Below are 15,143 nucleotides of genomic sequence, written 5' to 3'. Positions count from 1 at the left end.
CAATAATGAAAATTACAATAATTACATTGAAATAGGCGATTTATGTCGAAAATACCTTTAAAACGGATGATTTGAGAAAAAAGGAAAAAAGAATGAATAAACGAACAAAAACTAGCGATATTACGGATATTAGTTAGTTAATACGTAGTCTAATTAAACTATGTCAAAGCGTAAACGGAGTTCGGGTGACGTAACTCGGCCCAGAACAAGCGCAGCAGAGCTGCGTCCCTTTGAATAGCGCGCAGACGCGCGTCTGTTCCTTGGCTCGACCGTCGTGAAGCCGAATCGCAAGCCGTTAATGTTAATTGGTGATTTTAATGATGGATTAAATTATTTACTCGGATGAAAGTGATTAACAAGTTATTTAACATATGAATGGGTCATAAAAACAAGAAACATGAACGAGACGGAATTAAGACGGATTAATTACATGATGAACGATTAATTAGTGAAAAATATTAATGAGTCCTCTATTGAAATCAATTAACTAGTCTAAACATGATGATATATGACGAATATGCGATAAACATGCGAATAAACAGATGAAAGCTATATCAAAGACGAATTTCAGAAACCCAATATGAACGAATTGAATCTCTACAACCCGGAATTGAATTTAATGACGAAAACCCGCAAATATTGATTATTTGGGATTTAAGTCGGATTTATAATGATTAAAACATATTAATGAATGATTAACAAAGATACATATGATTATTAAACTATTGTACCGAAGAATCAAAGAAAACAAGTGAAAACAAATAATCAAAGACGAATTACAGAGGACGAAGGAAGAAGAAAAGAAGCGAGAATCGCGGCCCTCACGAAGAGGCGCAGCAGAATCGCGCTCCTTCAAGAGGCGCAGTTAGATTCTTTGCGTCTTTTCTCGATCGTCGATCTTCTGGAAATTCGTAAAAAGAGGTTTTAAGGACGGTTTTAGAAATCGGTTTTAATGGTATTTTCGACGTAAACCTTACAATTGTGATACGATAATTAAAAATACAATAAATAAATAAGGATTATACACCCTCAGACTTACATGTTGACGAAACGAGAAGAACTAAGATATCGATTAGTGATGCTCGACGCGAATGCAAAGAGAGTGCCCTCGTAAGAGGAAAACGATTGATTAATTAAGTTGATTATTGGTGTAGTTGGTCAAATTGGTCGGTCATGCAACGGAGAGGCTGGTACTCGGAAGGATCCGAGCTTACGTGGTCGAATGTTCAAGCACGTAGGCGCCAATAAGTAAGAACAAAGTCTAGAATGCAAAGGGAGAAGAGAAGGGCGGACACTCGCGTGAGAAATATGAGGAACGAAGGCTCCTATTTATACTAATCACGTGAAGGAATTATGGTAAGAGTTGGATACGGAAGGAAATATCCGGAAATAACCGACTTAGGTTAAAACACGGAAACTTGGACAAAAAGAAAGCCCTGGGAAAAGGCGCGCAGCAGCAGATGCGTTCCGTTCCTTGGAAGAGGCGCAGCACTTGCTGCGTCCTTTCCCGGGTAGGTTCCTCTGCGCGAGAAAGCGCGTTTGACAGCCTGTCGTATTTTAGGCATAACTTTCTCTACAAGACTCGGAATAAGGTGATTTCGGTGGCGTTGGAAAGCTAAAAGAAAGATCTAGAACTTTCTGTGAAATAGGCCTGACCCAAAAAAGTCGTTATCACCTCGTAAAGCGGGCCTAAAGGTCGGGTTATCATTTTAACTAAATGAAATGCACATTTCGTAATGTAAACTTTTAGTTTAGCCTAATGAAGTGACATGAGACTCAAAATGAGATATAATCTCAACATTTTATGACATCCTAACCTTAGGTAGACAAGCACATTGCTTTGACTCGGGATTTGACGGTTTTAGGAAATGAAGACGGTTTTTGACCCGGACCGAATGTACTCTAATTATCGCCAAAACGACCGTATCGGGACGTAGATGACAACTAAGAGGTCGACATTAATATTTGAGCAATCACCTGACGATAATCTTACGAACTGTCACAAATCGTTCCGCGTATCAAACATGCGGCCCAATCATCACCGGGTGGTTTTCGGGAGGTGTAGAAACGAGGTGTCTACAGAGCCCCCACTTTGACCGAGGCTTGGACAAGGCGAAAGTCAAAGTATAGCCATCAGGTCAATCGAAGATTACAACCTGACGACTATAGCGACGCGAGGCGCTCAAGGGGTCTCGAACCAAGGACTGTCGTCGGGAACATTTTAGAGTCCGTCGACTATCGGGGAGGGTCGTTTAAAGTCCATTAGACTATGTAAGGAAGCTCGCCAACCATAAGAAGAAACCATACCCGAGATACCCCGGGTGAAACGGGATCAAGACGCTTCGGCGAAACTCTTTGGTCTGAAGATAACTTGGTGTCTCAAGGCATTAGGGGTCACAGGGATACTGAAGAAACTTCTTAATACTTCTGAAGGCTAAACTCTGAAGGCTACCTTTCACTAAAGGGAAGGCTGAAGGATAATTCTCTCCAAAGGGAAGGCTGAAGGATACTTCTCTCTAAAGGACTGAAAGGGGTTATCTGAAGGTTACTGAAAGGATTATTCTGAAGTGTCTGAAGAAATAAAGGATTGTCTGAAGGGTTGTCTGAAAGATTAAGGTAAGTTTCTGAAAGATCTGAAGGGATTATCCTGAAAAGGGTTACCTAAAAGATATGAAGGTTTATCCTGAAAAGGGTGGTATGAAGGTTCGCCTGGGGGTATCTGCCTGTCTCTGTCCTCAAGCAAACTCTCACTGGGGAATAAAACGATGATTTTGGGGAATCGCTGTCTCTCGTCCTCAAGCAAACTCTCACCGGGGAATAAAGCGATGACTTTGGGGAATCGCTGTCTCGTCCTCAAGCAAACTCTCGTTGGGTGATTATATTGACGACTAGGAACATCTTGATCGTCATGGGAGAAATCTTGAGTGAGCAATACCGCAAAATACTGTTGTTATTTGGATATAAGGATTTGAGCAATATCGCAAAATATCGTCGTACGGGTATAAGGATTTGAGCAATATCGCAAAATACTATCTGCTACTTATTTGGATATAAGGATTTGAGCAATCGCAAAATACTACGCATTTGGATATAAGGATTTGAGCAATCGCAAAATATCTTGTCTGCTATTTGGATATAAGGATTTGAGCAATACTTTGCAAAATATCTGCTACTGGATATAAGGATTTGAGCAATATGCAAAATATCTTTGCTACTGGGAAAATGAATAGGGGTGTGTCGAAACATCGTCAGATAAAATCCGCTCGTTGTTGAAAGCGAAGTCTTGATAAAGTACTGCTTCTGATACTTACCTGCATGGTTAGTAGCCACACAAGAATCTAATATGTGCACGTAAACAATTATCACATGGACCTCGAGTGAGGAAACACATAGGTTTTGCAAAAGTCGTTTCTTTTTAAAAGTTGTTTAAAGAAATTTATCGCTTGTAATGCGTTATGCATATTCAAACGGGCTCTAGACACGTGACTGACGCGACGTAGACTTTATACGGACGTGACGCGAAATGTGGACTTAGGTTTGACCGACGCGGCGCTAACTTAGATTTGACGTGACACAGGGATGACTTTGACAGACTTTGCTTAAGTATGCGCAACCCCTAGACAAGTGTGGGTGACAATGCGTATCAGTTCCAAAGGTAGAAGAATCGCAAGAAATATGGGGGCATATAAAAGCAAGGCATGAGCCATGGACCATCTGTCTACTAAGACTTCTTTCACCACCGTTTGCTGTAAAAGAGGTCCCTCTTGAGGCACGATGACTTGGAGAATTGATCTAAGATCTTTGTTATTGTCCGGACCGAGTACTAGCTAGACTTAGATGAATAAAGGAAGGGTGACATCTTGGAAGAGAAGCCCCCAGGATGAGAAGATGACTCTGGAATTTGGTAAAAAGAGGCTGGGCGACAATAAGGAGCCCCCAGTATAGAGGTGTTGGTTGTGGAAGGGATGTTAATTGAGGTTGGAAGGTTGAAACAGAGGTCGAAAGTTGATGGTTGAGGTGGTTGATAATTGAGATTGAAAGTTGGAAGTGGGGATGGTTGTGTCCTTAAGGACTGCCTACGTATTCACGTGAAGTGAAATCAAACCAGATCGTAGTTCTGAGGTTTTGGTTAATTTTGTTTGGGTGTTGTGGTTGTATCCTTCTTGTGTAAGAAAGGACTGCCTACGTATCCACCTGAAGAGGTGAAATCAAACCATGCTCGTAGTTCAAGTGTGTTCCTAAGCTATGCTGTTAGGACCTTAAAGTGCATGGGTCAGGAAGGTAGTATTCCTTTGGTGACTCGAAGAATCGATTTGAGATAACTCCCTCTGATCATAGACCAAAGAGGTATAATTAAATTGTAAAAATTTCCTTGTCGTGTGAGCACACATAGTGGACCCTAAGGATGATATGGGTATGTCCCGTTCTAGGTAGCAAAGTATTTGAAGACTCCGTGTATGGGTCAAGGTGAAACTGGATTGGATGTTTGGAATGTGGAGCTCGGTAATAAGAGGCTTTGATGAGCAATTCTCTGGAGCTTGATTTTTGTGGAGTTAAGGCTTTATGGGGTTTTGGCTTGTAATGTGGCTTGGAAATGGAGTCTCTAGCTTGATGTAGCCTGAGCACATAAAGGTAGGTTAAAATGACGTGGGTTCAAGTTTCCATGTCTTGGCCCTAAAGGATAGGTATACTTGACGAGCTTGAGAGGATTCTCAAAATTCCTAACTACCTCCCTGGTAACGGTCTCGAGAAGGACTTAGGGTGTTTTATGTGAAAGGCTAAGTGAGGGTGCTAGCTGACCATCTTCATCGATGTCATGATTCTATATAGATTTCAGCAGTATTCCGTTTAGCATTTGATTTCAGGCTTGTTCTTGATTCAGACTCAGATTCTTGGTCTAGAGTATATCTCGGCTTTTTGCTCAGATTCTTGATTCAGGTTTTGAAGATAACTTTAACTTTTGATATTGACTTGCTTGATTGAGCCTTCTTCTTTTGACTCTTTTGTCTTGGATTACGCACATAAATGCGGCCTTGGATATTGACACCAGTTTCTCTTGATTGAGCCTTTGGTCTTTGATTATGGCTCGTATCGTTTTGGATTTTCTTGCATCCACGGATTTGGGTCAGACTAGCACCTTTTAGTGTGAAACGGGTTGGTCTTTAGTAACACGGGTTGTTTATTGTGGGGAATGGGCTTGCCTTCCGTCATGGATCGTCAACAAGGGAGACGGTCTGGATTCGTCCTAGAATCTCTTGAGATAGGCTCGTCCTAGACTAGGGTTATATTGTGGTTTCTATTGCCGGACATGGAATAGGTAAAGAAAAGAACACGGAGTTTCAGGTCCTCTACAACTTGGAATGGAACATCGTCTAAGTGCACTCATATCGACTATCATGCGTTGTTGTTGTTCGTTTTTAAAAAATGTCTCAAACCAATTCTTGTTGTCACAGGAAAAGGGTAGAGGAAGAGATATGATAGAATATGTGGATTGAAAATTGTATTTTTATTGAAATGAATAATGAAAGTATTTAGCATAGACTTGAGAAGACATGTGACTCGTGGGACAGCCCCCAGGTTGTCACTAGGAATGAAAATGGACACGAAGAAAGTTACTAGAACAAATATGAGATAGAAAACCTAAGACTCGGGCTCGGACTTTGACTCGATCCTAGAACTAGACTCGTAATCATCGACCCATGCTTGAACATTTTCCCTTCCAGCAACTGGCTTCGGCATTTGGCTTTGAGCATTCACCCATTTGAGCACCCCGTCCTCATTATTGGGAACACTGGAAGGGTAATAGTCAAGAAAAGTTTCTTGATAAGTGGTATATCCATGAGGATTGCCTAAGCTACCTCGTGGGTTAAAGGTTGAGAGGAACAACTTCCCGTTTTCGATCATATCCTGAATGACATGTTTTAATTTGTAACATTTCTCTGTATCATGCCCTTTGCCTCTATGGTATTTGCAGTAGGCGTTCTCATCCCAGAACTTGGATTTTGATCGATGCCATTTGGTGTTCACAATTAAGCATATGTGGTCGTTGGTCAATGGTCGATACAAAACACAATTTATACTTCACAAACAACTCTACAATTAGTAAAGGGGCAAGTAAAGGTCGGATCCCAAGGGACGGGTATTGAAAACGAAGATTTCTATTGCTACTAGGGGTGTCTAGGGGTGTCACAAGTTGGGTTGATGTAGAAGGTTACTAAACTAAAATAGCAATGAAAATAAGCTAACAAGGTAAATGAAATAAGGGTGTAAACAATTGATTAAAAGCACTAGGGTGTCATGGGTTCATAGGGGATTCATGGGATATGATCATACAAACATGTTCTCAAATTATAAGCAAGCAATTATTGTTGTGATGGATCGAGTTGGGTTATATCTTACGATCCTAGGAAAGTTTGGGTCCCGGAGCCGAATCACATAGATTGTACAACACCTACAAGTCGACTTAATCTTTCCTACTCAATGCATGCATGGTCTAACAAGACTCGAGTTGGGTTATGTCTTACAAGTCAAGTTGAAGAGATAGTAGATGATAATAAATGCAAGGATTCATAGGCTTAGCATTTCATCAAACATAACATGTGCATGTATTAAGATCAAAACAAGCAAGCAAATAAGATATGAAAGCATATTGATTTAAGCATGAATCATCCCCATGTTGGTTTCCCCTAATCACCCATTAAACCCTAGCTAAGAGACTACTCACTCATTATCATATTGATCATGCTAGAAAGGTTGTCAATCATACTAACATAATGAAACATGATGAATAAATGAAAGTAATTAGCAATAATTAAAAAGGGATTAAGAGATTATACCTACTAATGATTCCAATAATAAAGCAAGAATAATAGAAGTACTTGAATCCTAGATTGAGAGGTTGTCAATCTCCCAATAATAACCCAAATAATCTTCAATTACCCAAAATAAAGTAAGAACAAGAGAGAGATTAAGGAACTAAAACTTGGATTAAAACTTGATTAATATTTGATTACAATATTGAAGAGAGATTTGATTGATATTAACTACACTAATTATTGATAAGAAGAACATGCTCCTCTAATTAGACTAATGGGGTATTTATAGTGAAAATTAGGAAGGATGCATTAGGGTTAACTAAGGGTTAAACTAGTAATTACACTTTTTAAGTTGAGCAAGGAGACTCCGGTATTCAATGAGAGAAGGGCGTCTCCATTTTGTAACTTGAAGGACGAAACCATGTCAGATCGTGATCCGAGCGGATGGAGGTCGAGACGGACGGATGGGGCATGGACGATCCGAGCGGATCGAGGCGTAAGACGCTCGGATTGGGCCTGGGGATCCGAGCGGATCTGGGTAAGGACGCCGGATTGAGTGGCGGACGGACGGATCATGGATGATCCGTTCGGATTCTTCTACAGCGTCATTCCTTCTTCTTTTCTTCCCTTTTCTTCATAGAATCCTTGGGGATTTCCTTGGGGACTCAAGGATCCTTTCTCAACATTGATCTTCTACTTAGCTATGTACAAAGGCCTTCTAGTCTTGTCTCTCCTTGATGCTTGGTCATTGAATACGATCCATTTAGCCTCGTTTTGCCATGAAAATGCAAGATTCTTACTCCTTTCCTACCAAGGGATCAAAATCTCAAAGAATATGCAAAACAAAGATCTAAAGATAAGAAATGACCCAAATAGGCACTAAAAAGCATAGAAACAATGGTAATTCTGGGGCTAAATATGCGCCAATTATGGTCGCATCAAATATCCCCAAACCGAACCTTTGCTCGTCCCGAGTAAAGAGGTGACAAAGACTAGGACCAATACTAACCTAACCTAATAATAATAGCCGATATGAGACAATTAGCGGGTCTCACTCCGCCCCTTCAACTCACAACAAGACAACCATGAGGTAGGATGCCTTCTTGCAAGGCAAGGTGGGTCTTGCCAAAATGGCGACACATCCAAACATTAAAGCACACAAAATCAAGTAATGGATGCATCTACAAAAGAATAGCCACTTTCCTCATCTAAGTGGCGGAAATTATCTACAAGGGAAACAATTCAAGGGTACACAATCCTTCATAGATGCAATTTGTTCAAACTACTAAGCCTAGAAGGATACCAATAAATCACCTCCAAAATGTGTCAAGCTAGGGTACCTTTGTCCTCAATCGCTAAATGCTTTTGTCAAGAGTAGACTCCCTATGGTGTTAGAAACACGGAGGATCGCATGAATTCCCCCTCTTGCCTAGACAAGAAGAAGGGTCGTCCCCTCTCTACCATGCACAAAAATGGATACGATGGATAAAGGGATCAATAGATATTTGAGTTTCATTTTGGGAGTTTGCTTTTGTTTTTGTTTTTCCCCCCAATTTCATTGGCATTTGACATTTGAGAACACTTTCTTTTTGCCATTTCTTTTTGATTTTTGGCATTTCAATACTTGACAACTTTTTTGCATTTTCTTTTGAACATTTTCAAAGTCACCCCAATTAGTAACGAGGGTGCCTTGTATTTGAAGCTTTAGGAGTTCTATTTTTGCTCCTCTTTTCACTTGATGCATTTTGCAAACTTTCTTTCATTTTTCATTTCATTGAACTCAAATTGATTTCTTTTTGTGCCCATTCCCTTTTGTTGACAAAAATGTGGTAGAACATGGATGAATGATAGAAGTATGCATGGTTTCAAGGGTCACCTTGGAATAAACGGTAGCCAAGGAGTTATCACACCACAAGGTACTCTTGACTAGGCCTTAATCCATGGGTCAAAGGATACTAGCATGACACATCCTAGGGTGTTTTACAAGTATTCTAACAAGCAAAGTCTTAAGAAGAAAAAGCATCTACTAGGGCCTAAATACACTTGTCAAGCTTCCCAAATAGACGGTTTCGCAAAATTTTCTAACATGCAACTACATGCCATGATGCAACTAACATTTATACATCCTAATGCAAATGATTCTACCAACTAATATGACAAATAAACTAAATGCAAGTCCTAAGTTCACATTGTTTTACCGCATCAATCAAAATAAAGCCACATAGTCATTAACATAAAGAGGAAAAAGGAGATTGGAAAGATCATACCATGCGGTCTTCAATATCCTCATGTCTCGGATGTGGCGTAGTCAATCAAAGTGAACAAGGATGAAACAAACACAATATACACAAGACAATATATACAAGGGAAATGAACTTGTTTTTGGATTTTTCAATTTTTAAATTTTTACGGTTTTTGAAATTTTTCAATTTTTTATGGTTTTTGAATAGAAGTTAAGTGTTAGAATTCCCATCCCCACACTAATATGGGCATTGTCCTCAATGGCCAAAATGATGGAAATTATGCAAAGATGATGCATGATTTCTATGCTAAATGCAATTCTACACTAAACTATTCTATATGATGCATGGTTTTTGTTATGACGGAGAGGATAATTTAAATTACCTCCCGTTGCGTATGCATTAACTTCCCCAAACCAAGTAAGACACTATTGCTAATGTCGAGACATGGGGGAGTTCATGCACATGCTATGCTATGCATGAGACTAGATTGTCATTTTGGATTTTCAAAAATGGGAACAATAAAGAACACCTCAATGGAACCGAGGTGTGAGTCCTTTGATGTTGCTAGGACTAAACTAACCAATGAGTCAAAGTTAAATAAAATACAAACAAACAAGATGCAAAGTTCTTTTCATGAAAAATAAAGATAAAGAGGAGAGATGAGAAAACTTCACTTGAACTAAAGTGGGTGCCTCTTGCCCGCTCCACCTAGTGATGAAGTAATCTCCTAGATATCGGCATCATCTCCTTCAATATCGGTATCCCAAATATCTCTTGAAGCATCACTTAAACTTGGATCCATGAATTCATCTTCTTCTTCACTCTCAATCTTCACCGTATCACCTCCACAAGAGTCACCACTTTCTTCCCCTTTGCGACCATTTGCCCCTTCATTAGCCTTCTCCGAATTTGGAAAAAGTAACTCCATTTGAGCCCACGATGGGAAAGCTCCTTCTTCACTTATCCGTCCCTTTTGAACCATGTCGTGGTATTGGGGGTAAAGAGCATAATAGTTGTCCACCTTGGTTTCATATTGACGGTAGTGCATGTCTTGCAAGATTCCCGTGACAAAGTCGTCACGGGGGAGGATGAAGGGATTAGGATGGTTGTAGGGTTGGTAGGGAAAGGGGTAGGGAGGCACCTTTATCTTTTCACCTTGGGTTTGTTGTTCTTGTTGTTGCGGTGGGGGAGCTTGCGGGGGTGGAGCTTGCCTTTCTTGACTTTGAATGAGGTAGGAAGGTATTGGGGACAAGCGTCCTCTCCTTGGGGAAATTCGAGGTAGGTCGGCCATCGGAAGGTAGATAGGATCACTTCCTTTTGTCAACCATTTGATCCTTTTGTCAACCCCCTCGAGGGTTATCCAATGGTGTTGGACAACAAGGAGGTCTTCATTGATTCTCATTCCTCCCGGGAGCGGAGTGTACTCATTGTTCTCGTTAAACCTAGGATTAAAGTGCTTTGCAAGCTTTGTTATGAGTCCACCATTCACTATATGCTTCTTCCCATCATCATCTCCATTCCGAAATTTCGCCCACTTCTCTAGCAAGACTAAGGGTGCATTGAGATGATACCCTTCTTTTCCTTGGATGTTTAGATAAGATTCCATGAACATGAGATCCATTTGATTCACTATAGCCGGATCGCGGCGGGCGAAGAGGGTACCCGAAAGGAATCGGTAAGTGAGTCGTAGGATCGGGTTTTGGATGTGAAAAGCAAGGCACTCCTTAGTAAGAATGAAGTCTCGGCCCGTCATGGCTCTCCATAAGGGTGCAACACTATAATTCTTGGGTCTTGATGTTCGGGTAGGCGAAACATCAAGCCCGAACACATTCGCAAATTCCACAAGTGTCATTGTTCTAGAGACATTTTCCAACCTAAACTCTATCGAAATCACTTTGTTTGAAGTTGTAATCTTTAAGCAACTCAAGAATTCGAGTACAAGAGACCGATAGGTGGGTTCAAACATGCGAAAGAGTGTTGAAAGACCAAAAACCTCAAATAAAGCCTCTACTTGGTGGAAAATTCCAAGCTTTCTCAAAGTAGAATGACACAAAAATTTAGTAGGAAGGATATTCTTACTTAAGAGGCGATGAAAGACCAATCGCTGCACATCATCAAGGAACTCCACATTCGAGAAATCATCGAGTCTTGCGAGGTCTATAATTTCTACATGTTCTCTTCTAATGGTGTTGAGATGAGAAGTAGAGGAACTCCCCATCATCCTTGGTCTTCTTGTGCTTCTAAAAGAGGATCTTCTAGGTGCCATTTTTGAGTTCTTTTGATTTGTGAAAGAGTAAGGTTGCTTCTTATTGATTGAGTGATGAAACCCTAAAAAATTTGGGGGTTTTTAATTTTGTGGGTTAAGAGAGTGATTTGGATATGTATGGGAGTCATGAGGAGGTGAGTTTTATAGGGTGAGTGGAAGGAGTAGTGATGTGTCATTATATGGGTGGTGGGGTGTAATTTAATTGAGAAAAAGTCGGGCTGGAAAAACGGGCAGGGAGACGAGCGGATTCACACTCGAGACGCTCGGATTCATCGAAAATGGGACGGGCGGATTCGGACAGACGCTCGGATTCTTCGACGAGTAAAAATTCCAAAAATCTTCCTCGCCTTAAGACGTGCGTCCCGAGTACAAGACGCTCGGATTCTTCGGGGTTGAGACAGGCGTCTTCTTAGGAAATCCGGACGGATTCTCATCCGCAGATTTTTCTTGTTTTTCTTCACTTCAAGACGGGCGGATTTTACCGAGACGGACGGATCCGGGAGACGGGCGTCTTTCCGTAAATCCGCTCGGATTCCTTAACGATCAGAATTCTTCAATTTTATAACAAAGCAGTCGTGCGTCTTTTCCCCTGACGTCCGGATTCTTTCAGGACGGTCGGATTCCAGAGAATCCGCACGGATTCCGGACACGAACTTTTGGCTTATTAGTTCTTCTTTCTTTCAATGCGTCCCCACACCTAGGAATTTGTTCCTTCCTTCATTCAAAAACTTATTAGTAACCCTCCCTCACTTGCGCTCATGAAAAGAATTTATGCTTATTAAACAAATGCAAGTAAATGATAAATACAAGTTAGAGGGTTAGTATATTTACAAATGGCGGTTTAGGGAGGACTCCACCAAACTCTCATTCTTGATGAGATGTCAAGGAGGAGGAGGACCGAGGTAGATGGCCTCGACCTCTCCAACGAATGCTCCTTCATAATATGGCTTCAACCTTTGACCATTCACTTTGAATTTGCTTCCATCTTCCGCCTTGAGTTCGAAATCTCCATATTTCCCAACTTCGGTTATCACATAGGGACCCATCCATCTAGAGTTCAATTTTCCCGGAAAGAGTCGGTAGCGGGAATTGAATAGAAGGACTTTGTCTCCCTTGTGCAAGGCCTTTTGTCGAATTCTCTTATCATGAAGCAATTTTGTTCTTTCTTTGTAAATCTTTGCATTCTCATAAGATTGTAGTCGGAATTCTTCCAACTCTTGGATTTGAATCATCCTCTTTTGACCGCTCAATTTGAGATCAAGATTGAGCGCTCGGATTGCCCAATAAGCTTTGTACTCCAATTCGATTGGCAAATGACATGCTTTTCCATAGACAAGCTTGTAGGGGAGGCTCCTATGGGAGTCTTATAGGCCGTCCTATAAGCCCAAAGAGCGTCATCAAGCTTTGTGCTCCAATCTTTCCGAGTCTTGTTCACAACTTTTTCAAGAATTTGCTTGATCTCTCGATTTGAAATTTCCACTTGACCGCTTGTTTGAGGATGATATCCCAAGCCGGTTCGATGTTGAACACCATATTTGGTCAAAAGGGATGCAAGCTTCTTCTCATGGAAATGTGTTCCTCCATCACTAATGATAGCCCTAGGAACTCCAAATCGTGGAAAAATTATCTTCTTGAAGAGCTTGGTGACCGTTTTTGCATCATCATTTGGGGTAGCAATTGCCTCTACCCACTTTGAAACGTAATCTACGGCCACAAGGATATACTTATTCCCATTGGATGTCACAAAGGGTCCTTGGTAGTCGATTCCCCAAACATCGAAAATCTCTACCTCTAGGATGCCCCTTTGCGGCATTTCGTTCCTCCAAGATATATTGCCCGTTCTTTGACAAGCATCACAATGAATGATAAATTCTCTTGTATCTTGAAACATTGTGGGCCAATAGAAACCCGATTGGAGAATTTTTGCAACGGTTCTTCTTGCTCCATGGTGCCCACCGTAAGGTGATGAATGACATCCTTCCAAGATTCCTTGGATTTCCCATTGAGGGATGCATCTCCGGTAGAGCCCATCACTACACTCCTTGTAGAGGTTTGGATCATCCCAAAAGTACCTCTTTACTTCGAATAGGAATCTCTTCCTTTGGTTGAGGTTTAAGTTTGGAGGGAGAACCTTTCCAACAATATAATTTGCATAATCGGCAAACCATGGGGTGATGTGTCTTTCAAGTTGAGTTTGTATAGCCATCAAGATATCGTCGGGGAATGAGTCATTGATTGGTGTTTCTCCATTCTCATCATGAAACCGGATCCTTGACAAATGATCCGCTACTACATTCTCGGCTCCTTTCTTGTCCCTTATTTCTAAGTCAAATTCTTGAAGTAGCAGAATCCATCTTAACAACCTTGGTTTTGCCTCCTTCTTTATCAAGAGATGTCGAAGAGCACGGTGATCCGAAAATACAATCACCTTGGATCCAAGCAAGTAGGACCGGAATTTATCCAAAGCGTATACAATGGCAAGAAGCTCCTTTTCGGTCGTGTCATAATTCACTTGAGAAGGGTCGAGGGTTTTGCTTATGTAATAGATGGCATGAAGAGCTCTCCTTACCCGTTGGCCAAGTACCGCTCCAACGGCGTAGTTGCTAGCGTCGCACATAATCTCAAAAGGTAACTCCCAATTTGGGGGTTGGATGATTGGTGCCGAGATCAATGCCTCTTTGATTCTATTAAAAGCTTCAACACACTCGTCAAGAATTGAATTGGGCATCTTTAAGCAAAAGTTGAGTGAGGGGTTTTGCTATTTTCGAAAAATCTTTTATGAAACGACGATAAAAACCCGCGTGACCGAGAAAACTTCTCACCCCTCTAACATTCACGGGAGGTGGGAGTTTTTCTATCACCTCAACTTTGGCTTTATCTACCTCGATGCCTTTTTCCGAAATCAAGTGACCCAAAACAATTCCTTCATTAACCATGAAATGACACTTTTCCCAATTTAAAACAAGACTAACATCTTCACATTTTTGCAACACAAGGGAAAGATTATGCAAGCATGAGTCAAAGTCCTTTCCATAAACACTAAAATCATCCATAAAAACTTCCATTATGGTTTCTAGATAATCGGAGAAGACACTCATCATGCATCTTTGGAAAGTAGCGGGGGCGTTACATAATCCAAAAGGCATTCTTCTATATGCAAAAGTGCCATAGGGGCATGTGAAGGTGGTCTTATGTTGGTCATCCGGGTGTATAGGGATTTGGAAGAATCCCGAATACCCGTCAAGGTAACAAAAGAATTTGTTAGAGGCTAACCTCTCAAGCATTTGGTCAATGAATGGTAAGGGGAAGTGATCTTTCCTTGTTGCGGAGTTTAATTTCCGGTAGTCAATGCACATACGCCAACCGGTGATCATTCTTGTGGGTATTAATTCATTCTTTTCATTTGTCACTACCGTAGTACCTCCTTTCTTAGGTACCACTTGGACGGGGCTAACCCACAAAGAATCCGATATGGGATATATGATTCCGCATCAAGTAATTTCATGACCTCTCCTTTGACAACTTCTTGCATGTGGGGGTTCAATCTTCTTTGGGGTCGAATGGTAGGTCTATGGTCGTCCTCTAGATGAATCCTATGCATGCAAAAGTTGGGACTAATTCCCTTTAGGTCATCTAGACTATAACCTATAGCCTTCTCATGTTGTTTCAACACATTAAGCAATTTACCTAATTGGTCATCATCAAGTCTATCATTAACAATCACGGGTTTGGTCTTTGACTCATCAAGGTAAGCATATTTCAAATTTGGGGGAAGGGGTTTCAAAGTAGGAGTTTGTACCTCCCTTTCCTCCTTTGGAG

The sequence above is a fragment of the Silene latifolia genome, chromosome 8, assembly GCF_048544455.1.
Source record: "Silene latifolia isolate original U9 population chromosome 8, ASM4854445v1, whole genome shotgun sequence".
NCBI lineage: Eukaryota > Viridiplantae > Streptophyta > Magnoliopsida > Caryophyllales > Caryophyllaceae > Silene > Silene latifolia.
The sequence above is the reverse complement of the archived record's forward strand: the minus strand, read 5'-3'. Positions refer to the sequence as shown.